The sequence below is a fragment of the Nanorana parkeri genome, unplaced genomic scaffold, assembly GCF_000935625.1.
Source record: "Nanorana parkeri isolate BGI_ZX_2015 unplaced genomic scaffold, ASM93562v1 scaffold1932, whole genome shotgun sequence".
Taxonomy (NCBI): Eukaryota; Metazoa; Chordata; class Amphibia; order Anura; family Dicroglossidae; genus Nanorana; species Nanorana parkeri.
The window spans coordinates 248,411-272,931 of NW_017308200.1; the positions used below are offsets into that span (position 1 = coordinate 248,411).

The 24,521-nt window shown below is 42.9% G+C and overlaps 1 long non-coding RNA gene across 1 annotated transcript; it reads right to left on the reverse strand.

Moving 5' to 3' along the window:
- Window positions 1-4,373: 4,373 nt before the first annotated feature.
- Window positions 4,374-24,230, reverse strand: LOC108800133. Its single transcript, XR_001942076.1, has 3 exons — window positions 24,219-24,230; window positions 17,061-17,064; window positions 4,374-4,455 (listed from the first exon to the last, which is right to left on the reverse strand). It is a non-coding gene; the product is annotated as an uncharacterized LOC108800133 (long non-coding RNA).
- Window positions 24,231-24,521: the final 291 nt, after the last annotated feature.

The window sequence follows — 24,521 nt, forward strand, 5'->3', positions numbered from 1 at the left end:
ATTACTGTACTTTGTATATCATCATTGTTCTTAAAAACTGAATAAAGCTTACATGATGACTTACATGTTTGGAGGTGTTACTACTGCATGATTGTCCCATTTACTTTTTTCTCCATTGTTATTTTAAAAAGTAAATTTTTTGTAAAGATAAAGAAAAAAAATAAACCACAACATCAAAACTCCAGTGGATATATGTATTTCAAAACATACCTCTAATCACTCCATTAACTTAGTTGGCTTCTGGTTTAGCTCACTGTTGATGCTTGAAGTGCACAAAGCAGAAAACTACATCTTTAAGTACCCCCTCAAGGACTGTGTGCAATATTAAACTTACTTGAGTATTAAATTGAATAAACATGACAGTATTGAGTGTAGGGAAAACTGTGTCACATTTCACAAGTGTCTCCCTAGAATATGATTATACTATTACTGTCTAAAGCGTTTTGTTTTTTCTTGCCTGCCTCCATGAGCTAATGTTGTTTATTTGAAATTTAAATTAAGGAGACTGAATTATAGGTTGTGAAATATATTGAAAGCTTTTCTGTATTATATTAGTTAGGAGATTGCATATGTTGAGGACAATAGACCTTGGTACCTGAGAATTCTCTAAATAATGTTAACACAAAATTTCACATTTTAACCCGAAAATAAGAATAAGTAAAATGTCATCTGCTTTCCATATGCTCAAATATTGTATTTAGGTATTTGTTTTATTTTGAAATGACCACAGGACTCCATACATGTACATTTTTTGTGTCTATCATTTTTTGATTCTTAGTGAGTTGAGTATAAACAAGCATGTCATGAGAGAATCGTGGAGGCTGCCATTGCTGACCATTATTTCTTAAAACGCTAGTTGCCTGGCCATCATGCTGATGCAATAGCTTCAATGCATTGAGTAACTGACCTTGAAGTATCGAGATAGGGAATTTTCACAGGGGATGAGCATTTTCAGAAATAATTCTCATGACAGAGCCACTTTAACATTTCTGTGAATGTACAATATCTTATAAAAGTGAAGGTGACCGAATGATTGTACAGTATCTTATAAGTGAAGGTTACCTGAATGATTGTAGAAAAGTCTGACCAACACCATTTACCAAATCTGTTGATCCTGAAATCTCCCTTGGCATAACTTTTACCTTTACCAATACCTTTTTTACATGTTTTAAATAAATATCAAAACAAAAACTTGCCCTCCAAAAAAAAAAGAAAAAATAGCCATTTATACCATATTATATATCGAATATGAGAATGTTTACCTATCACTCCTGGAATGGTGTTTCTAATGGAAAGGCACTAACCTGTCAAAACACAAATAAGGAAACTGCCATGACCATTTCAACTCAATGTCTTTTCTCCAGAGCTGTCATCTTTGTCCTTATTTTGCTACTCAGTTATCACAATGACCTAGAACAAGCATACCGTTTAGTGTCAGCATAATTATTAAGCAAATTGTCCTGAGTTAGAAACTTAAAAAGACATGAAAGAAGGATAAAGATCATGCCAGGCAGGCGTTTCTGCCATTGGCAACACTTTTTAAAGTGGCAAAATCACATAGGTGAGTGAAGCACTTGCCCTAATGGAGTCACTTCCAATGCTGACTCAGACTGCTGCAGAATCTTGCTCTCTAATAAATTAGCAATTGGCAATTGACATTTTGCTGGTCAGCATATAAGCAAATGCATAGCTAAAAGTAAGTGGTTCATTGTTGCCAGCTACAGGATATCTCCTCTAACATTAGTCAAAAGATCACAGCTTCTTAAGCTTGCATCTTAAAAAAGCAGATTCTATAAATATGTGCTTGTAGGCAGGAGTCGCATGAGGCGGGGTGTCACCTGGAGTGACCAAAGGGTTAAACCCCACCATGACATCATTGTGCATGTGCATGATGACATCACGCACTGTTACCTACCGACAGCCATCTTGGTGATGGACGCCGGCAGAGAGTGAGGGGTACATTCACCTGGTGGGATGAGGTATGATGTTGGGTCTCCTTCTCTCTTGTGCAACTGCCGGGTCCATGAATGAGTGTCAGACTTTTCAGAGGGGTTGACACCAAAATGACTGTCAGTGATTTTGGGGTCACCTGCCACTGCTGGTAGGTTTCTTTAAATTTGTCTCTAGGCTAAACCGTTGTATTTGTTAATTTTGGATAAAGTGGGGTAGGGTTAGAAGTTTCTAACCACATTGAGAGATTCACCCCTTCATTTGTACTAGTGACCTTTGTCACCAAGGAAGAAAGTTAGAGGAAATCCAGAATTTTTGATTTGTCCCCAGAAGAAGAGGTGAGGCAGAATCTTCCAATGGGGACACCTTTTCTGGGGCAACTGTCTAAGAGAGGAATTCCCCTCATGTTCCACTAATGCACTTTGTCTCGGACACAGGGAGTGAAGAGACATTTCCACAATGGTAGACAGCAAAAAAATTAACCCAGCAGGTTTTTTTTAGCCTTTTCCACTGTATCCACACATATTATTACACTTAAATGCCTGTGCCTGTGCCCAGACTTTGCACACTAAAGTATTTACATATTCTGAACAAGCAGTAAAAGCCCTATGAAACAAGCCCTCATTAACCTCTGTAACTATATGCATAATGGATAAATACATCTTCAAAATTCATGACAGATGCATAGAAAGTTAATTATCGTATGTACAGTATACCCCTCGCTTGCACTTGGGTGTGCATTAACACATTGTTAACATGTATTTCAGTCCTTTATTTTTTACATCTTTGTAACTGTAGCACATTGGGATATGTTACAGTGCATCGGGATATGAGTGTAGTGCAACACATGCATTATAATCTACTTTTCTTTTCCATGTGCAAAAATAAAAAAATGCATATGAAAATAAAATAATAAATATATGCTCAAGGGGACATAAGATCAATTGACTTGCTCTTGCATGTTAGACATACCCTTTAACTTTTCGAGTGAAAAGCAACATTGAGACAGATGTATGATATTCTTGGTTCTTTTGACTAACATGTTGATTATGTGGTGTGTGACGCTTACATATTTCACCTGTGATAATAATCTACCTAACACATAAAATGTCATATGTAATTTCATAAACATACCAGGTCAAGGTGTTACCACACATCTGTATACTATGAATTACCCTTTGAATTGTAATGGCACCCTGGGTGCAAAACAGACTGCATCTCAGCCACATAAACCTGGATAAGGAATAAGTTGAGGAACCATCATTAGTAAGAATGACAGTTCACATTTCTGTCCCACTGTGAGGAGCCTTCTAGTAAATACACGGCAAATGCAAGTGTGAGTATCACATCTTAATAAAGGAAATCCTATATAATTCCTATTTTCCTAACTGCTAAAAGTAAAACGTTTCTTTTGGAAAACACTGAATAATTATCTGAAATAAATCAGTAGTACTCAAGCTTTAACCCCTTCATGACTGAGGCCCTTTTTTCCATTTTTGCACCCATGTTATATTCCACATTTTAGGCCTGAAAATGACGTAAAACCCCCCAACATTATATATTTTCTGAATGCCAAGACCCTATAGAATAAAATGGTGAAAGCCGACAGTCGGCTCTACAAGTTTAAACAGAGTCCCGGCGGCAAAAGTCGCCGGGAGTCTGTTTAAACAGCCCCGATGCTGGCGACGTACACTGTACGTCGTCAGTCACGAAGGGGTTAAAGAAGCTTTAAAGAAGAACTCTGCATAAATATTTTCTTAACCCTTGCAGTGGGCTACCCCCGCACTGCAAGGATTTAAAAAACAATGGGGTAACCAATTTCTGTCATAATTCTCTTTAGGTTCATGGGAGGACATATACTAATGTCCTCGTATGACCCAAAACTCAGTATATAGTGGGCTATTGCCTGCTATATGGTGAGAGCACCACAACTGGGACAGATCCTGACAATACTGTCGATATCCACCCAGCTGGATAATTGACAGCGGGCTCTGCCTATCATCTAGAGGCAGAGGCAGCTGTGCCCGTCCCCTCCACATCTGTTCCTCCAGTCAGTGCTGGAAGTTTAGAGAGGGGAGGAGGGGAATCCCTGCGGGGAGCGTTAACTGACCGCCCCCGCTCTCTGCAGGGAGATGATCAGGAAGTGAGTGAGCGGCGGTTTTTGTTCACTTCCCGGTCCTAGGTGTGAAAATAGCAAAGTTATACTCACCTGAACCTCGCAACCGGCTGGCTGTTAGGAGTGCTCCCTGCCGCCCATCTCCTCCACTCCAGCGATGGTATGTCACTCGGAGTCCTCATGTCCAATATACAGCAATTCTGTTCTGCTTCTCTCCTATTTCCAAGAGCCATAAGGTTAAAGATGGTGACATGTCAAATGGCTGAGCAGTGAGGAGAGCAAAAGCTGCAGGCTGTGCCGCCCGGAGGCCGAGCTGTGTTGGCCACCTGGTGCCCCTGTTTCCATGGCGCCTGTGTGGCCACACAGCTTGAAGACCCCAAAGGTCGGCCCTGGGTTGGATCATGGTGGAGTGAAGTTCTACGTTGGTAAAAGAGTTTGACACTATCTAATGTGAATACATGCTTAATATACCAAGTGTCCATGGTCATGTGTACCCTGCTGCCAACGAGGGCTCAGCAACAGGGATAGGTTTCCCTTCACAAGAAAGGGAGAAGAGAGCTGACACTTAGTAAGAAGTAATGGTGACTGGGGAACTGTCACTCTGGTACAGTGAAGAGCTGCTTTGAGATGCTGGAAATGCTTCCATTACATTTTTTTCTGCTACCGGAATTTAAGAAGGGAAACCTTATGAGTCAGCCTCATCTTGCTGAGGTGCTGCTTCCACTGTGCTGCATGCTTGTGCATCATGATGGTACCCAAGCTGGTGTTTCTGTGATGCCTGCCATTTCTAGCAGAGGTTGCAGATCCTAATGTTGATATCAGCAACAGACAAAAAAAAAGGCCCTCACTGCAGAGGATGTGTATTCTTAGAATGTACAGCGCTAGCCCTCCTTAAGACAGAGATGTAAGAAATCAAACGTTTAAGATCAGGGTTTGAGGTAGGCAATTGAAACTAAAAAATCAAATCAAACATTCAGTGCAGGGGTGTATCGCAAAAGCTCAATGATTTAGATTAAATCTATGTGAATGGTTGTCTATAACAAGTGATCAAAAGATGTATGAAATTTATCTAATAAATGTTTAAAAACTGTGATAAACTGTGAATGATTGTATCAGGTGTGAAATATTATATTAAATGGTGAATAAACAATGTGTAACCATTTAAATAAACTGAAACAAAATAAAATAAACTTCTATCAATGTATTCGTGAATAGTCCAAATCTTTTGTAGTTTTTCAAGTCTTTAAAAGTCCATAAATGTAAGACACTTCCACAACGAAATTTCAGTGCAATAATGTGTTCAACGAAAATCCAAACTTCCACAGTGAAAAATCAGTACAATAATGTGTCCAACACAAATCCAAAAAAACAGAAGAAAAAACGAAGAAAAAATGAAGAAAAAAAGTGGAGAAGATCCCCTCAAGGGAATACACTCACCAGATCAGAAGATGTTAAACACGTTTGTTTCATCAAGCTGAGCCTGAAGCTCCGTCCTAGATTTCCACGCTGGGTCAGGTTTCAGGGAAGGAAAGGTCTCCCGTTTACCCGTGGTGTTTAAACGGAGTATCCTCGTATTTTAGGGGTCCTTCCGGTGGGATATCCAATCACATAATAGTAGAAATAAAACATACGCTCATAGCGTAATAAAACCCAGGTTTATTAAGAACATGCAACATACAAGTTAAAATGAGCGCTCAAAAATATTGTTTAAAAAAGCCGGCTGGTCACTTTAGGCGTGATTCCTTTAGAGTGGATCAAATGAAGTGAAAATAGGCCCGCCCCCGACGCGTTTCGTCACACAGACGTTCTCAAGGGATAGCAGGTCACTGCAGAGGAGGCTGGACTGGCCTTAGGGGCGGTGCCTCCCGATGGATTTGGGTGGCTGGTGCCTGCTGTTCTCTGCAAGGTGCCCCTGCCTCTCAACAACGTCTTGCTGTTCTTCAGCCTTCCTCTCTGAGTTTTTCTCTTCACACCTTCATGTTTTGTCTGTTGCGTAGCAAAGACCTAGCCAGAGAAAATAAAATACCCCCCCCCCCAAAAAAAAAAAAATTAAAAACATTAATTATATCTATACATGTGTGTAATGGTGTATTTTTTTGAACTGTTGGCAGGTGCTTTGTCAAGCGCCAATGTGTACTTTCTTTGTGCAATGACATGTTTTGACACATTTGTATGCCTTTTTAATGCATTTTTGGATTTAGAATTTGGAGTTGATAAGGTTAATAGCCATTGAACAAGGTTTGTTAATACCTGTTGCCAATGCATCAAAATGCATGTTATATGCATTTTGTACATTTTGATACACTGCCAGTGACTTTTATTGGCTTTTAACCTCTTGCCGTCCGCCCGTAGTAAAAAAACGGACGGACGGCACTGCAGCATCTGCGGGTTGCCGTCTCCAGACGGCAATTTTTTTCTGCTCGCGCGCGCCCCCTAGCGGGCACGCACGGGCAGAAAAGACCCGTCCAATGCGAACACCCGGTACCGGGTGTTTCACATATAGGCGATCAGCGGGTCCATAGCCCGCCGATCGCCTATATGTGCTCGTTCGCTATATGTGCTGATCCCCGTCCGGGCTGTGAATGCAGAAGTGCAGAAGTGATGTGCAGAAGTGATGTGTGTTACAGATCTCTGCTTTATCAGCTTCTTTTGGGGTCCATAGGTGATATTAGGGGTCCTAGAGACCCCTAATATCTCCATAAAGAGGACCTGTCAGTGTGCCTTTGCTATTATATAGGGGGTTGTTATCCCCCTATATAATAGCAATAACAATAAGTGCAAAAAAAAAAATATAAATAAAAAAAAAGAAAAGTAACACATAAAAAAATAAAATAAAATAAAAGCCACATATAAAAAAAGGGGAAAAAACCCCCCCAAAATGTTTAACTCCCCCACCCCCACGTTTACGCGCCTATAAACGTAAATACGCGTCCGGTGCCCCAGCGCGCAAAAATTACAATTGCGCTACACATGTTACATATCGCCGCGAACGTCGCAGTGAGAGCAATCATTTTAGGGCCATCAATCACTGATAACACTAAACTGATGAGCGGTAACAGCTTTTAAAGCGTCGCCTAGGGCCAATTTTGGGTATTATCGTTTTTTGAGGTTTCGCGCGCGCACGCAATTTTAAGGCTTGACATGTTTAGTGTCTTTTTACCCGACGTGACCCCATCTTTTATATTTTACCAAAAAATTGGGTAATAATAAATGTTTTATCATTTAATATAGGGGAAACTGTTTTTTTTTTTAAATTTCGGTAATTTTTCCTTAATATAGTAAAAAAATAAAACCCCCAGTGGTGAATAAATACCACCAAAAGAAAGCTCTATCTGTCCCCAAAAAAGGGTATAAAATTCATTTCAGTACAGCGCTGCATGACGGAATAAATGTCAGTTAAAGTACCGCAGCGCTGAATACTGAAAAATGGCCTGGATGGGAAGGGGGTTTAACACCGCAGATGTCAACTGGTTAATTTATGAAAAATGCACACAAAAAAGATTAATAGCCAGGAAAAAATATGTTGTATTTTTCTAACAGTGTAAATCGGCCCAAAATGAGAAGACCCTATTGAATCACAAAATAAACAAACAAGGCTGCACAGGGATAGCACAATGACTAAAAAGCAAGGGCACCATTTGCTGTCATAGAAAACAAAAGCGTCCTAAGTTGGGTCTTTGGAACTGTGAACACAGGAAGTATACAAGGGTATGTAGCTAACCACACTGCAATCTACAATATAGCACTAGTATAGCACTTTAAAGGACAGTATAGTACTATATGGAGAGATACTGTGTACTATACTGCTCTGCCTATGCAATGCCTACACTTTTTCTAGTAAGGGGTTGGCTTGTTTATTTTAATCAGAAAACTGGATCTCAGAGACTTTTCAGACTAGGGCAAAGGTCATGTAGTGCAGTTATTATGCACTATGCACGGCCTATGCACAGCCATTATTATGTAATTTCACTGAATTTTGAAACCAGGAGATCTGCCTCGAACCCAAGGTGGCTACAAAACCGAACCTTATCCCTATTCACTGAGAGCATCCCAGACATTCAATGCACTTGAGTGGATGTGTTTAGAGAGTCTTCGTTAAGTGATCAGAGTAGATAGTGTATATGTCTTATCTTGGATCAAAAACTGCCTGCTTTTGCTACATAATCGTAAGCCCTCTCGGACAGAGGCAAACACACTTGCTATGCAAAGTACAATAGTGATTTTTGCAAAGTGTATAAATCTATCATAAACGATCTCAAACCCAACCCTGCTATTTGATGCAATGAACAAAATCACTTCTACAAATCAGAGGCTAAACCCACCACCACCCGTACTGTGTATAGTGCCAAGAAGTACTGGAACATATGAAAAGTATATAAAGCCATCTCAGTACAAATACATCAGATCCCAAGAATAGAATTAAAGTAAATTAAAATTCTGTGGCACCACTGAATACATTGTAAATTACTTTTTTTTAATACCAAGGTGATATAAGGCTGCCCTTATTATACTTGTATCATAGCTAGTAAATTACTGTAACTAGTGAGACATTGTGTGTAACTAGTGAGACACAATTCACAGACTGTATAATGTTATACTTGAAGGACAGTTTTTACTGTCAACTGAATTTGATGCTATCTATGTAAATCTTATTTTACATCAAGGATTGTATTATCAAATACAAATAATCTTCATACTTTACTCCTTAAAGAATAACTGATTACAGGTTTAAACCTGCAAAGTTGCTTGGTATACAAGGATATCTTAAAATAACTGAGGTGTTTATCCTTTAAGGCTGCTTATCCAGTGACGATTTTGTGGAAGATATGATTTAAAAAAAAAAAAACACGCAACAGAAGACAAACATTTTAGATAGAAAAATTATAGCTGGCTGATAAAAATGGGCAATATTTTTGAAAACACATTCTCTGCAAAAAACAGTTTATGAAAAATATTATCAAACAACGGTTTAAACTAAACGCAATTACAATCCTAAATCTCTATGTGTATAAAATAGTGCATCACGTCTACATACAAAAAGGTGATTACAAAAAAAGCAAACTTGTAAGAAGGATTATAAGGTCTAAAGGACTTTCTGGCAAGAAAAAGGTAAAAATCTGGTTGGCCAGAGAAAAGAAAAATGCAGGCGGACACTTAGGGCATAGTGTACATATGGTAGCAGATGAAATTATCATCGCTACCTCAGCCACACAGGACTATGGTATTCTGTCTACTCTATGGTCCACTCTCAATCAAATGAAAACTAGCCTGACTGCAGTAATATCAAATTAATTAGGAATGCCAGTGGCTGCCTGCAATGATAACCCTAGAGCATGTCTCATGTAAGCAGGGGAACTACTATTTAATCAAGAATGCTATGCATATAAAACCATAATATGTACAAAATGCTGCAATCTATAATGTCAAAATTCACTAGTCAAGTTCCTATAGGACTACAAAAAAAAATCTGCATTTACAAAAATATTACTTGCGTATGACCTATGCGGTGCAACATGGATGTCTACATGGGTAATGGAGAGGACAGAGAGGAGGATCAAAGAGTTTTACTCCAAATTGTCAACTGAGCTATTACTTCCTGAACTGTTGCAAACCTCATAAAAGGAACCACAGAAATAGTCCTAGAGCTACAGCCCTAATTTTGTGTATTGTTGGCCTCGGATATGTACCTTTAAATGAGCCCTCAGTAAAGGAATTAAAGCAAGATATCAGTGTCTTCACTGGTCAGTATCAAAGAACAAAATCTGCATTTTCCCTCTCTTTCCATTCCATCTGATGTTTATTACCTGGCCAGGAACTAAGGGAAAATCTCCCATGGATGAGACAGAAAGCAGTACAAAAACACCTGAAACTGCCTTACTCTACTAATTAGACATGTGTGATTCTTTTCGCTATGATTCGGACAAATTTACATTATTTGGTGATTTGGATATATCTGAATAACAATAGTAACAAATTTCAACAAATCCGAAAGAAATTATAACAAAACTTTGGGGTCATTCTTTTTATTCAGATGTTAAGATTCCTTTTTTGAACATGGTTAGAAAAAAAATGAACAATCCGAATCTGTGTAACATTCGAATCCAGAACCAAATTGAATTTTTAACAATTTGTCTACTAACTATTAATAGCCAGTCTTCTGAAATAACGTATTGTATGACGTAATAACGAACAACCGACTGTCTGAAACTGCAAATTGATTCAGCATAACGAATAAGTAATTTAGACGAAATAATGAATCATGAATATATTTGACATGTGCATTCGGAGGAACTTACTAAATCACAAAATTCTGTTGATTCGGCAGTTCGTCTGAATCCAAAATAACAAATTAATATATGCCAGAATATACAGAAAAACAATTTTCGGGCATATATTATGTAATTTTGAATGGACACCAGCATCATGCTGAATCCAAGATGGTGGCACTTATACATGCGTGTGATGTCACCAGAAGCTGGCGTTGGGTGATGTCATGCGCCCCTCCTCCAAGATCAGAATCAGAATGTTATTAAGCTGGAAAGCAGGAAGTTGCACATTAATATTATTAGATTGCATTCAACTTAACTGAATGCAGACATAACCACTGCAGCCATGCTTAGGACAGACCCTCTCTAATGTTTCATCCAATAGGGCTTGATCACATCTCTGTGATTGAGCCCCTATAGGATGAAACGTTAGAGAGGGTCGTCCTTGGCAGGCTACAAAATGCTATGTTTGGGTTCTAAATAGTTGGACCTGATGTAATTGGGGTGTGACTTCCTGCTTTCCTGTTCATAGAGCATGGTTGGGATCTCTTTCAATGGCACCCAGGGTCCCAGAGGTGGAGGGTTTCATGCAGGCTTGGAGCACTGACATCACTCTACATATCAAATAGAATGCCATGCTAAAGCCACACAGTAAGCTTCAATTTGCTGTAGACAGGTTGGTAAAAGGTTAAGTCTGGTTGCCATAGGTTACAACACTTTTCACATATATAATGCACTTTGCACAGCATTGCTGAATTTGGAAAACACTAAAAACAAAACACAGTAAATAAGGAACATTTTCTGTACTTTAATCCTTATCTTGCTCTACTAATATATTCATTGCTTTAATTAGACGCATGGGAAACTGGAAGGCATATGGCTGTGTGCCTGTGCAAGTTCTTTCAGATTAGTTTAAGTTGGTATTATGAATAGGCTTTTTGAGACAATAATAAAAAAGGCTCAATTATGTAATTTAAATAAACAATTTTCAGAAAAGAAAAATGCAGGTTGTATTTGAAATGTACCCTGCCTTAGGCACAAGTAAAGGTTAATGCCCCTTTATGCATGCTGTACCCCTTTATCAGAAACCATATTGCATGATTACACTGACAATTGAAGTCAGAATGTGCTATTGGAAGTGCCTTTTTTTTATGCACAGGACTATTATTATAGTGCACACGAAATTAATGGAATGAATAATTTGAAAAAGGAGATGACTGTTTGTTATTAGAGATACAAAGAGCCTTTTGACCTCTTTCATTATATAAAAGTAATTTTTCTAGGTCATAACACAACTCCAAACATGGACTGGACAAAATTATTAGCACCCTATCCAAATTGCAAACAATAATTGCATTCCGTGTATTTGTGGAAAAGCATGGACAATCTCAAGGTTACAGGTCCATCTCCAGAATAATCTTGTGTTCACTGTGCACAGCATTGTCAAGAAATGTACACCCCATGGCACTGTAGCTAATCTCACTGGACGTGGACAAAAGAGAACAATTGATCAAAGATTGCAATGAAGGATTGTTCGAATGGTAGATAAATACCCTCGATCAACTTCCAAACAAATTTAAGCTGACCTTAAGGCACAGAGTACAACTGTGTTAGCTTGCACTATACGTCGCCATCTGAATGAAAAGAGACGCTATGGTAGGAGACTCAGTAGGACCCCACTGCTGACATAAAAACATAAAAAAGCCAGATTGGAGTTTGAAGAAGAAGAAGCCAAACTCCTTTTGGGAGAATGTGCTGTGGACAGATGAAACAAAATTACATCTTTTTGGTGAAGACCATCATTCTACTGTTTTCAGTAAAAGAAATTAGGCCTTTAACCCTTTCACTGCCAAGCCCTGGGAACATTTTGGACCTCAGCTGACCACACCATTTTTGCAATTTTTCCCATTGATTTGATTTTCAATTGCTGTGTTTGTATCGTTTGTAAAGGACCCCCCAAATGATATATTTTCTGAAAGCACAGGCCTGGTAGAATAAAAAGATGGTGCTACTAAATTTGTAGGCCCCGCGATAAATGTGCAAATGTACCAGGTAACCAGGCCACTTGCAGAGACCGTTCTGTCTCTGCAAGTGGCCGGAGCAAGTGGCTCCGCCCAGCTCTCAGCAGCAGGGTGTCGGCCGGCCAATAGCTGTCCGTTCGGCCAGCTTCAAATTTCACCTTGGCTCAGTCAAGACGAAGCATATGCCTTCGGCTTGACTGAGCCCCTCGGCCAACTTCAGGAGCTGTATGGGCTATAGTGAATAGCCCGTACAGCCAGAACTACCGCCGGTGCAGGCGGTGCGGACGCACCAGGGCCTCCGGCCTCTAGGGGGCCCAGCACAGTCCCAGCGCCGGATCTGTACCCAGTGGCCAGCGAGCCCCCCATCTCTGCGCCGCGAGTGTCGGATGGCGCTAGAATGCTTAGCCCGATCGGGAGCTGCGCTGTGTAATCTGACACAGCGCGGCTCCCGTGCCGGTGATCGATCAAAAGTACGAACTTATCGAGTTGTGGGACAGCGTCAGCATTCTGTCACCACGGCAACCCTCCGCCAATCACAGCGCGCTACTGCCCGTTCCCCTCCCACTCTGCTGGGTTCGTCGGCTGTGAGCGGGAGAGGCAGCGCATGCGAGTCTGCGAGAGGGAGGTAATGTATACAGAGAGGGCACCTCTCTATATACATTGCCCCCCTTCCCCCTCTCTATATACATTGCCCCCCTTCCCCCTCTCTATATACATTGCCTCCCCTCCCCCCTCTCTATATACATCGCCCCCTCTCCCAAAAAAATGTATATAGAGAGGAGGGGAGGCAATGTAGATAGAGAGCAGGTATCCAGCAGCCCGCTGGCCGCTGTGAGGAGGGTGCCGCAGAACAAGGAGGCACTGAAGACAGCCCTGCAGGCACATCATGGGGCCTCGGACGGCAGTGAGGACCCAGCAAACAGAAAACACACAGGAAACAGATGAAGACAGAAGACCAGCCAGAAGAGGTAAGGGGGGTAAATAATTCATTTAAATGATAATTATTTGTAGCCTAATGTTGTATAAAGTACTGTTGCAGAATGGCACCCTCTATAGAGGACTACAAATCTCAGCAGTACTTTATACAGAAATGCTATTGTTATATAAAGTATTGCTGGGATGTGTAGTCCTCTATAGCCTGTGGCATTCTGCATTGCTGTAAATATTACGGTTGCACCGATAAATCAGCCGCCAAAAGATATCGTCCGCAAATGGCACTTTTGGCTAAATGCCAAAAGAGCAATTTTTCTGCTGATACAGCAGCGCATCCGTGCTTTCTTTCCTCCCCGCTGGGCGCTGCTCTGTGTCCCAGTGGGGAGGAGAGAAAGTGACAGCCGGCCGAGCACTGCGGGAGGAGAGCGCTGTGTTTGTGTTTTTTTTTTGGGGGGGGGGCAAAAAAAATCTTGCACCAGGGCCCTTTGTTCCTTAGCTCCGCCACTGCGCACAGCTGCCCTTCGGTTCTACTGAACCAAAGGGTTCCTGGGGCCGAAGCTAGCCGAAGGATCAGCCGAAACTGCGGCTAGATCCTTTGGCAGCTTTGTGAATAACCCCCTAAATCTTTATTCCTCCAGACACAAAGAGTGCACTCTTGTTCTTTGCAATGGCCTTTGTGCTGTTACAGCTGATGTGTGGAAATATGATACAATACATAGTCGTGGTTAATACTCATATTACTGTGAATTGAGAATTTATATAGTTAAAGGAGAACTATGGAGTTAAGGCTTTTCCCTATAATTCTCCTTAGGGTAACGGGAGGACACAAACTAGCGTCCTCCCGTCACCCTAGGCTCAGTACTGAGACACTGCAGTATACCGCGAGCTACTGCTCACGGTATACTGAGACGCCGCAACTGAAGCGGATCCCGACAATTGTGCAGGGATCCGCCCAGCTGCGTGACTGACAGCTGGCTCTGCCTATCTAGAGGCAGAGGCAGCTGTACCCGCCCCCTCCCCCGTCCGTTGCACTGGCGTATCGGAGCGGGGAGGGGGGAATCCAGCCCCTACCCTGACACGGCAGAGAGCCGTGACAGGATCAAGAGGTGAGCGAACGCTGGTATGTGTTCGCACACCTCCCGATCTACTGAGCCGACCTGTGACAGTCTTATTGTGAAAAGCACTCACCTCATAGTTCTCCTTTAATTTTCCTTAAGCCATTGCATATCAGTAATATAGCTGGTTCATGTGCTGCCATCTTGTGGTCATTTTGTTTAGTGCACTTCCTGTTCTTTGTTCCTTTTTTATAATGTATTTCCCCTTTTTTCTTCATGTATAAATTTCTTCACCAACATGGCCGCATGTCATATGAACACATGTTCATATGCTCACATGCGGGAAAGCATTACCATCTTTTGACCTGCAAATACCGTCTTTCCAATCATCTGCTACATCCTGTTGTCTGTCAGTAACCTGTTGCATTCAATAAAGATTCTCGCTGATTAAAAGGTTTCTGGTGAGTTCAGCTATCTGATAAGGATTGTCCGCGGTGATTGTATCTGCTTATACAGGCCGGGCATAAAGGTCTCAGGGATAAATCACTAACTCAACAATTGGAGTCTACGGAAGAGCCCTGGGGCCATGCTAAAAATTTTTTTACAGAATTCTGACTTTGAAAGACAGAATTCTGTGTTTAAAAGACAGAATTCTGAGATTGAAAGTCAGAATTCTGAGATTATAACGCTGGTAGTAGCCTCTAAAGCAGTGGTCTCAAAGTACCGGCCTGCTGGTCAGTTGCAGCCCACGAGCCGGTACTATGTGGCCCGCAGCCAGCTACACGGTCACAGACCGCGTACCAGACTTGCGTGAGTAGCTACACGGTCTGCATCTCTGTTCGATGCAGACCGCATAGCTGCTTCTGTGCCGGCACTCGGATCCTTTCGGCAGGCGTCTTCGCTAAACGCCGGCCGAAAGGATTGATTAGATTAGTAAGGTCTGCAGCAAACATTACTAATCGCCACTAGATAAAGGGATCAGTGATCGTGGCGCCGCTCACAGCCTCCTCCCTGCAACGAGGTAAGCAGGAGAGGGGGCTGTGTAGTTTTTGATGCAGGAATCCCTAATTGCACCTAAACCTACAGATATGAATGGGGCCTTATTGTGTGTATTGGGGTCCGTAGTACCATATCGCATATAGTTAAATTTTATTTTAAAGGAGAACTATGGGGTAAGTGCTTTTCCCCATAGTTCTTCTCAGGGTCACGGGAGGACATAAACTAGCGTCCTCCCGTGACCTAAATCTCAGTATTCCGGGAGCTACAGCTCGTGGTATACTGAGAGCGCCGCTGCCGGGACGGATCCCGACATTACTGTCGAGATCCCCCCAGCTGCGTGAGTGACAGCTGGCTCTGCCTATCTAGAGGCAGAGTCAGCTGTACCCTCCCCTCCCCCATTCGTTCCTCCAATCAGCGCTGGAGGATCAGAGCGGGGAGTGGGGGGGATCCCTGCACGGAGCTGTGACTGACAGCCAAAAACACTCTGCAGGGACAGGGTAGAGAAGTGAGCAAACAATGGTATGCGTTCACTCACTTTTCGATCTATTGAGCCGACGTGTGACAGTTTCATTGTCACACATCGGCTCAAACTATGAGGATGAGTTAAAATCACTCACCTCATAGTTCTCCTTTTAAGTTTGAAATTTGGTGAGCGGCCCTCATGGGAGAAAAAATTTTGTCGAGTGGCCCTCGAGGCAATTGAGTTTGAGACCCCTGCTCTAAAGAGTGTTTTGATTGGTAAGATTATGAGCAACAGTGTAATAACCACCCATGTGGCACAGCGACTATCTATCTATAGACAAACTGTGCATGAGCTTTGTAAAAGCTTTGTCTCCTTGGTATCTGTAGGTGCCCATATCAATAAAAATACAGTATAGTTAGACTGTGCAAAAGCTTTATAAAAGCTGTGTCTTCTTGTTATCTTTGAGTACATATTGGGGCTAAACAGCGTTCTCTATCTCCATTGCTGTATTGGTATCTCCTTCAATGCATTGATTGTCTGTGCTGGCATAGTGGGGTCTTGAGATCTTCCTGGTCTGTCATGTTTGTCAGGCATTAAACAGAGTTGTGGACAAGAGCAGCTTCATTATCTGGAACAGCAAACCGGTAACCTTCATATGCCATCAAAAGCAGACAGCTGCAACATAAAGAGTCCTACTGAAAATATGCAGGGGGATCTAGCACTGCCCATTATTGTCAAACCTCTCTAAAATGTAATTCCCATTATTCCCAACCTGTCTAACTTCTGAGGTGCAGACTTAGTCTTAGACTTTTACCAACCAGAATCCTGGTTAGAGAATCATAAAGAATTCTTTATGCTTCTATGCCCTAGTGGTGAGCTATGTCCAAGAAAGAGTGGTGTAGTCCCTTCATTTTTTTGACCCATATTTAGTATAAATAAGCCCCTAAGCCTCAGAGAGCCCTTGTGCAGTTGCAAAGCCTGCACAAATGGTATGTGCGCCCCTCTCACTTTCTTTGCTTGGCTTCACAACCCTTCCATTTTTGTTCAGAGGTGTCCGCACAAGACAACAGTGAAAGGAAAAACCTAATCACAATTGAATAGATGTACTCCCTCATACCCTGCAGTTGAAAGGTGCAGAGCCATGAGTGCTTTCTATTACATATATTGTGATACTTGAGGCATTCTGTATTTTCTTAGCTTAAACAAACAGCAGAAAGTAACTATTTAAATATAATTTTTTGTTAAAATAAAGCTGACCTGACTACACAAAATTACACTTTAAATAAATGTCTAAAGAGATGCGGTACTTAATTAACCTATGTTGCACTGTGTGTTAAAGCCTTACAGCTTATTCCATATTTACTGTTTTACATTCACACATGAAATAGCCATCTTCAGGGCAGCCATACATTTTCATTATTATAATGATGCAACAAGATCTAAGTTTTATATTGAATTTACAGGCATCTTGAGTGCCACTTAAGCTTCAATATATGCTGTGATGGGGTTTAATTAACCTTATAAGCAACATCAGTACAGTCCGCCAGAGCTGTGCTAAATATAACTGAAAGCTCATGGTGCTTGATTGCTATATTAAAGCTAAACTCCAGGCAGACTTCAAAGACACAAGTTAATCTCTGCATTCATCGATACATCATAATATATTTTTTTAATGCAACCAGTGTTAGTTCCTGAATAGGTCTTGAAATCAGCTTCTTACAGCCCTTGTACAGCAGAGCACAGAATGGGAGAGGGAAAAGCAGCACAAGGAGAGTATAAGTTGTGCTGTAATGCACATGTGAAAACAAGGAACATGCAGATAGGGGAGAGAGCAGAGTGACAGAGAGATTCGCTGATCAGCCTGCTGCTTCTGCACACACAATCTATTCACAGGCGCAAGGAGACATGTCAGACATGGTTGTGTGATATGTAGAGCTGAATGGACGAAAATACAAATGCTTCAGCAGGTAAAATAGCCCCTACAAATCAGTGGCAGACCTAAAGAACGATAGACCTTGGTGCAAGATTTTTTTCTCAGGCCCCCCCCTTCCTGCTCCGGTGGGGGACCCAAAGAGGATCACACTGCCCCCCAATCCCTCTGGTGGTCTCTGCACCAAAGGAGCTTACATTCTAATGTCCCCCCACAGTCACACATTATTATTATGCATTTATATAGCTCTGACATACACCGCAGTGCTGTACAGAGAACACTGAGCCAGTCACATCAGTCTCTGTACAGAGGAGCTTACACTCTAATGCAGAATGGCAAACTGTGGAGGGACTACAAATCCCAGCAATACATTATACAGCAATGCAGAATAGTATATACATTGGACTCTGGACTTAGGGACACACTGGATGTGGACGCGCTGGACTCAGGGATGCACTGGACTCAGGGACACACGGAACTCAGAGACGCACTGGACCCAGGAAAAGTGATCGGCTGAGCAGGCCCAAGTTCGGTTCGTATTTGAACTTAAGAACATCCAAAAAGTTTGAATTCGAACTCAAACTCAATGCAAGTCAATGGGGGGTTGAACTTTCAGAAACAATTGTCCCATTTAAGAGAGCTTAAATGCAAGTTATTGGCAATAAAAAGGGTATGGGGATCCGGGTACTGCCCTAGGAGACAAGGAATCAATGAAAAAAAAATGTCTTTAAAGGGGCAGTGATTTTTACATCAAGGGTGTAAAAGGGTAAGAATAAAAATTAAAAATTAATTTAAATATTGTGCCTGGGGGGTTCCCTTAAACTGCCTGATGTGGCGGATCAGTATGGTGTATAAGACCTGCTGCAGCAAAAAGTGACATTTAAAAAGAAAAAAATTACATTTCAATTGCCGGTAATTGGTTTTCCTTTAATCTTTTAAACAACTGCTTGGGGAGGCAGCCTGTATGAAGAGGCCACATTAGAGGACACTCGGAACAAGGTTAGAGATTTCTTGGATAAATTCTGGTGCCTCTTTGCAGACGCTGGATGAAAGTAACAACAGGTGCTTTAAAATTGAGCCTTTGGTGCCTTCACGCTGTAACCCTTCAGAGTTATTCTTGACGAGTGCAAGTTTGGACCCTGCTGTAAAAAATTATAATTATATATAACTAGGGATGTCCCGATACCGATGCTAGTACCGATATCGGGGTCGATACAGGGCATTTTCAGGAGTACTTGTACTCCTGAAAATGCCCCGATGCATAGATCAGATACCAGCCCTTTACATTTTTTTTAACTAGCTTCGGCCATTGACCCGCATAGCCCCTCCCCCGGAATACCTCTCCACCAAACGCAGGCTCCCTCTCCGCTCTGACCTCTCTGGACGGAAGTGTGACAGCATGGCGGGCGGTAAGTGTTATGTGTGGACAGTCTCTTCTCCCTGCTGGTGTTGGCTGCAGAGTTCTGTGTCCCTTTCACAGACCTCTGTAGCCAGCACGAGAAGAGACTCCGGCTGTGAGTTCCCCCGCTGCCCCCTCCCCCCTGTACATTAGCTGCTGCTCCTCCGTGTCCCCTCCTTTTCAACTTGGTAAAACTGTTTGCTTTTGGTAATATATCACAAAGTATGAGATGTCCGTGCTGCTCATGTGTAATGCAATCACCCGGCCTACACAGCAGTTTTCACTCACATTGAAAGAAAAGAATGTCCGTTCAGTGTTCTCACAGGGGAGGAGAGGAGGGAAGCTGTAAATCTTGCCTTTACACAGAATGGACCTTCTCTTCTTTCATTGAGAGGGAAAACATCTGTGTACGTCTGGTGAGGGCATTATTATTAAACACATAAGGAGCAGCTTTTGATTACCATTCATTTCCAGTTCCACCCATAAGTGCAGATTTTATAAATGTATCACATTAGGAGCACCGACATCTGTCACTGAGATACATCACCAAAATCAAACAGTTTCATCAAGTGGAAAAGGAATTGACACTTGTAACAATAGCCATCCTGCTATTGGATATTTTAAATTGCAATAGCCAATAGCAGGCTGTCTATTATACCCGCCCATTGCCTGCTGTCAATCAGCAGAAAGAACCTGATTGAGAACTTTGTTTTCAGTTCCTTCCTTTGCTGATTGACAGCAGGCAGTGGGCGGGTACAATAGCCAGCCTGCTATTAGCTAATGCAATTTAAAATATCCAATAGCAGGCTGGCTATTGCTCCCAGCCACTACCTGCTGTATTTACATTCAGTGAATCCAGTGAAGTAGAAAGGTGACACTAGAGGTCTAAAAGACCCCTAATGTCACGTTAAAGAGAACCTGTCACCTCCAATGCATGCAGCCCTGGTGAGAAACTGCCCTAAAATCATTAGTCTGTATTGTTTTAGAAAAAATGTTACATGTCCCTTTAAGAAAAAGTATCGGTAATTGGTATCGGCAAGTACAGGAGGGACCGTACTTGTACTTGCACTTGGTCTTGAAAAAGTGGTATCGGGACATCCCTATATATAACTGTCTCAGCTTGTAACGTGGATCAAGAAGGATTGACAACCAGTAATGATCCTTCTCCTTGATACCACGAATCCTGGGGTCCTTTCTCAGGCTTTGCAGGATAAGGGAGCCCATGCACCTCCCACTTGGGTGTCACTGTAGACCATAAACTCAATAATAGATTACAGTGCCAGGTTGTGGTAAGCAAAGCTAGTAGAGTCCTGTCCTGCATCAATCATCCCTTGAAAACTGCTTATGGCATCTTCTGTTTCAATGCCCCAACGGTTGCCATAATCCTCCTCCTCTTGTGTGATCTGTAGACCCGCAGGAATGGTTTCTGTGTAAAGGAGGCCTTGAGAGGTAAGGAAATCCTCCTCTTCCTCCTGCCTCAAGTGCCCTATCCATATTTTCCTGCAGAGTATGCTCCAACATTAACACAAGAGGGATAGTGTCATTGAGCCAGGATGGTGAGCTGGGACAATGCATTGTCCCAGCTCACCATCCTCCTCACCTCCTCAAATGGTGACAGTACAGTGCATACATCCTTCATCAGCTGCCACTGACATGGGGAAAGAAAAGCCAAGATCCCATGAGCCAGTCCTTGTGCCATACTCACACAGGTACTGGTTGATGGCCCTCTGCTGCTTGAGCAGCCGCTGCAGCATTGCCAAAGCGGAGTTCCACCTTGTGGGCATGTCACAAATCAGACGGTTTGTGGGAAGGTGGAATTCACGTTGAATTTCAGCCAGACGAACACTGGCTGGGAATGAACGCCTGAAATGGCTTCAGACTTTTCTGGTCTGCCTCAGAAGATTTTGCAGCCCTGGGTTCCTGTTTAAGAAATGCTGTACCACGAAATTGAGGATGTGTGCCAAGCATGGTACATGCATCAACTTTCACAGGCGTAGGGTGGAGAGAAGATTGCTGCCTGCATACAACCATTTCTAGCTCAAGCTGCCGTGGTGTTAGCAACCTCTGGGCTTGCCCCTGCAGAGCTGACAGAATCTCTGCCCCAGTGTGGCTCCTGTCCTAGACAAACCAGCTCAAGCACTGCATGGCATCTTTTTGCCTGACCCATTGCGTAGCCCCTTGAATGCTTACAGTGAACTGCTGGTTCACCGGACTATTCTGCAGAAGAGGCCATCATGGAGGACGAAGAAGAGGGGGTGGAGCAGACAGATCTCACATCAGCAGCTTTTTGGAGGCGTGGTGGCTGAACAAGCTCCAGCACGGAGCCCCATCCTGGATCCCTCCCAGGTGCAAGCAGAGTTACCCAGTGTGCCGTGAAGGAAATATAATATCCATGACCATGCTTGCTAGACCATGTGTCAGCGGTAATGTGAACCGTGCTGCTGACTGCCTTGCCCAACAAAGCCAAAATATTGCCTTCTACATGCTGGTACAGAGCTGGAATGGCCTTATCTGAAAAAAAGAAATGGCGTTTGGGAACCTGCCACTGTGGTACAGCACATTCTGCAAACTCACGGAAGGGGGCAGAGTCCACCAGATGGAAAGGCAGCAGTTGTAAAGCTAGCAATTTGGGCAAGCTGGCATTTAGACGCTGAGCATGTGGATGGGTGGGACAGTATTATTTTTTTCCGCTGCAGCAGCTGGGGCAGAAAAAATGTGACTGCTAAAATCTACAGCTGGTGGGCTGATGTCAGAAGAACCTGCGACACCCATTGCTATACCATCATTCCTCTCAGTGGAGGTTGTTGACATGGCATGACGTGTAGTGGGGGTAGAGATGACAGATGAGGAACGAGGAGAAGTGTGGCCCATTCTGTGGTGCGGCTGTCAACGGGCTGCGTGGCAGGTGGTCAGATGTCTCTTCAAGCACGTTGTACCCAAGCGGTTGATGTTTTTGCCACGCGTGATCCACTTCAGACAAAGGTTGCAAATAGCAACCTGAGTTCCTGGAAGCGTGCTGTGAGACAACAGCGCCTTGCACTAGTGCAGCTCTGCCTTCCGATGCAATGGGGTGGCTGCTCATACAGCTGCCCCTGGAGGACATCCTGCCTCGTTGAGCCTCCTCCTCACTTCAGTGACATCATCATCATCCCCTCTGTCCTCATCATTAAAGCCAACCTGGCAGTATGCTGCGGCTGGGGGAACATGAGTGCCAGTTTGTTGTCCATCATTGGCACCCCCTCCCTCTAGGCTCATGTTACTCCCTTCCTCAACCTCAGAGCCAACATCAGACCATTGCAATTGCTGCACATCCTCCAGCAGCATTTCACTAATGGTGTGTTCAAACAATTCAGCTGACTCCTTCCTGGCATGCTCTCTCTTTTCTTTCATATCTGTTCTCTTTATACTGGCTGTTCCAGGTTGTATTGTGCTTTCTGCAATCAGTCCACAATCCCCAGAAACACAGAAGGTAATTTTAATTTGAACCTGCCTCTGATATTACTGGTTTCTTTCCAAGATACTCTAAGCTGCAGCACATAAAAGCTTCCAGAAAGTCCTCAAAGCCTTGCCATGGTCATTTAGAGAGTTCATACCATCAGGGGTCAATAAGGAGTTCAGCAGGGAAGAAGGTCCTATTCTCTTCAGTTGGACAGGGAGTTCCAGTCTAGCCCTTTCAGGCATTGTCATAGATCTCCTCGCCCACGACATTACAGTGTTGGGCCTGTGGGGCGGGTGCCATTCCTGGAAAGCTTGAGTTTGAAGTCTGTTTCAGAAATATGGTGGGTGGCTAAGAGTCAGAAGCAAAAGAAGTCCAATCCTTTATCCAAGGAGCAGTGGCTAAGAGTATGCAGCAGTTTTCTGTATGATCAAAAGTCCTTGGAGGCTTCTACTTAAGGGATGGGTCTAAAGTCTCATCGCTCTTTGCATGAGCCTTTTGTGTCCCTGTTTTTGGATTTAGATGAGGTTCCAGAAGAGTCATATGTGCTTGACATCACACTGGTGCCGTTGCTTGTAAAAGTGCTCAAGAAAGCCATTGATTGGGAGGAGGCGCAGCCTCCAGACACAAAAGTTTGGAAATATTATCCATCTTTAAAGTCAGATTTGAGATCAGGGAAATTACTGAAGAGGAATGGGCGAATCCCGATAAGCGGATTAGTTTTTTCAAATGCTATCCTTTGAAGGCTTCGGATTCTGAGTTTTGGGATTCCCTGAAGGTGGATGCAGCTTTGCAGCAGCTGGTGAGGCATGTTGCTCTTCTGGTGGATGATTCAGTGACATTTATGGGCTGCAGGGTGGACACTGATCTCAAAAGAATTTCCACCACAGTGGTAGCAGCCTGCAATCCTTCAGTAGCGCTCAGGTCTGTTGCCAGGGCTCTTAGGTCGTGGGATAGGAACAGGGAATCTCCTGGCTTGTTCCTGATGACACTGATCTCCATGTTCCTGAACTGGCTTATACTACTACCCACTCCGGCTCATGACCTTGGCTTGTTCCTGTTTATGATTTTTGCTTGTTTCTGTTGACACTTTTCCTAATAAAGTATATTTAACTAGCACCTTATGCTTGTCTGGTTTTCAATGTGCTCTGACAGATATGGATCGGGCTTCTATCATCATGGCTTTGGAATTTTTTTTAAGTTGTCTGTGGAGTTGTCGCGGAAGCTGTGGTGGATATGGTCTGATTCTTGGCATGGATAGTGTCCTTATCGGTGACTGTGAGACGTGCTTTGTGGTTAAAATATTGGTTAAGAGATACGGCATCAAAACAAGGACTTTGTTCTATTCCTTTTTCTGGGAAGTCTCAAGATAAGAGAAGAAGGGCACAGTACTTTTGTTTGGGAAGAAGAGAAAATCAAGACCAGTTTTTGTGATGCCCAATCATACAAGCCAGAGAGAGTACTTGAGGGCATCATGGAGGCACTCAGAGTTCCTTTCTTAGAGCTCTTGCCTGCCCGTCACTCCGACTCATGGGAGCAAGGTTATCCTTTTATCTGGATGATCTCTGCCTAATCGCTGATTCAAAAGATACCTTGATTCTTCATGGAAACATAGTACTGCGGACTCTGACATTTTTGGTGGCTGGTCACTTATCAGAAAAGTCAGCTGAAGCAGTCACAGACCCTCCGTTACTTGGGGGTGATTTTCAACACCAAGAACAAAGTTTTTTTTACCTCAGGACAAGATTCTTCACATTCGGAGACAGGCTCATCAGTTGATGCAGGAGAGGTCGGTGGAGGCCAGGTGTTGTATAAGCTTACTGGGATCGCTGAACTTGACCATTCCTGTGGTTCCTTGGGCTCATTGGCACTTGCAGTCTCCAGTTCTCTTTTCTTCAACAGTGGAAGAGGTGCTCCCTACCTCAGCCTTTCTTTCTTCCCGAGATGGTCAGA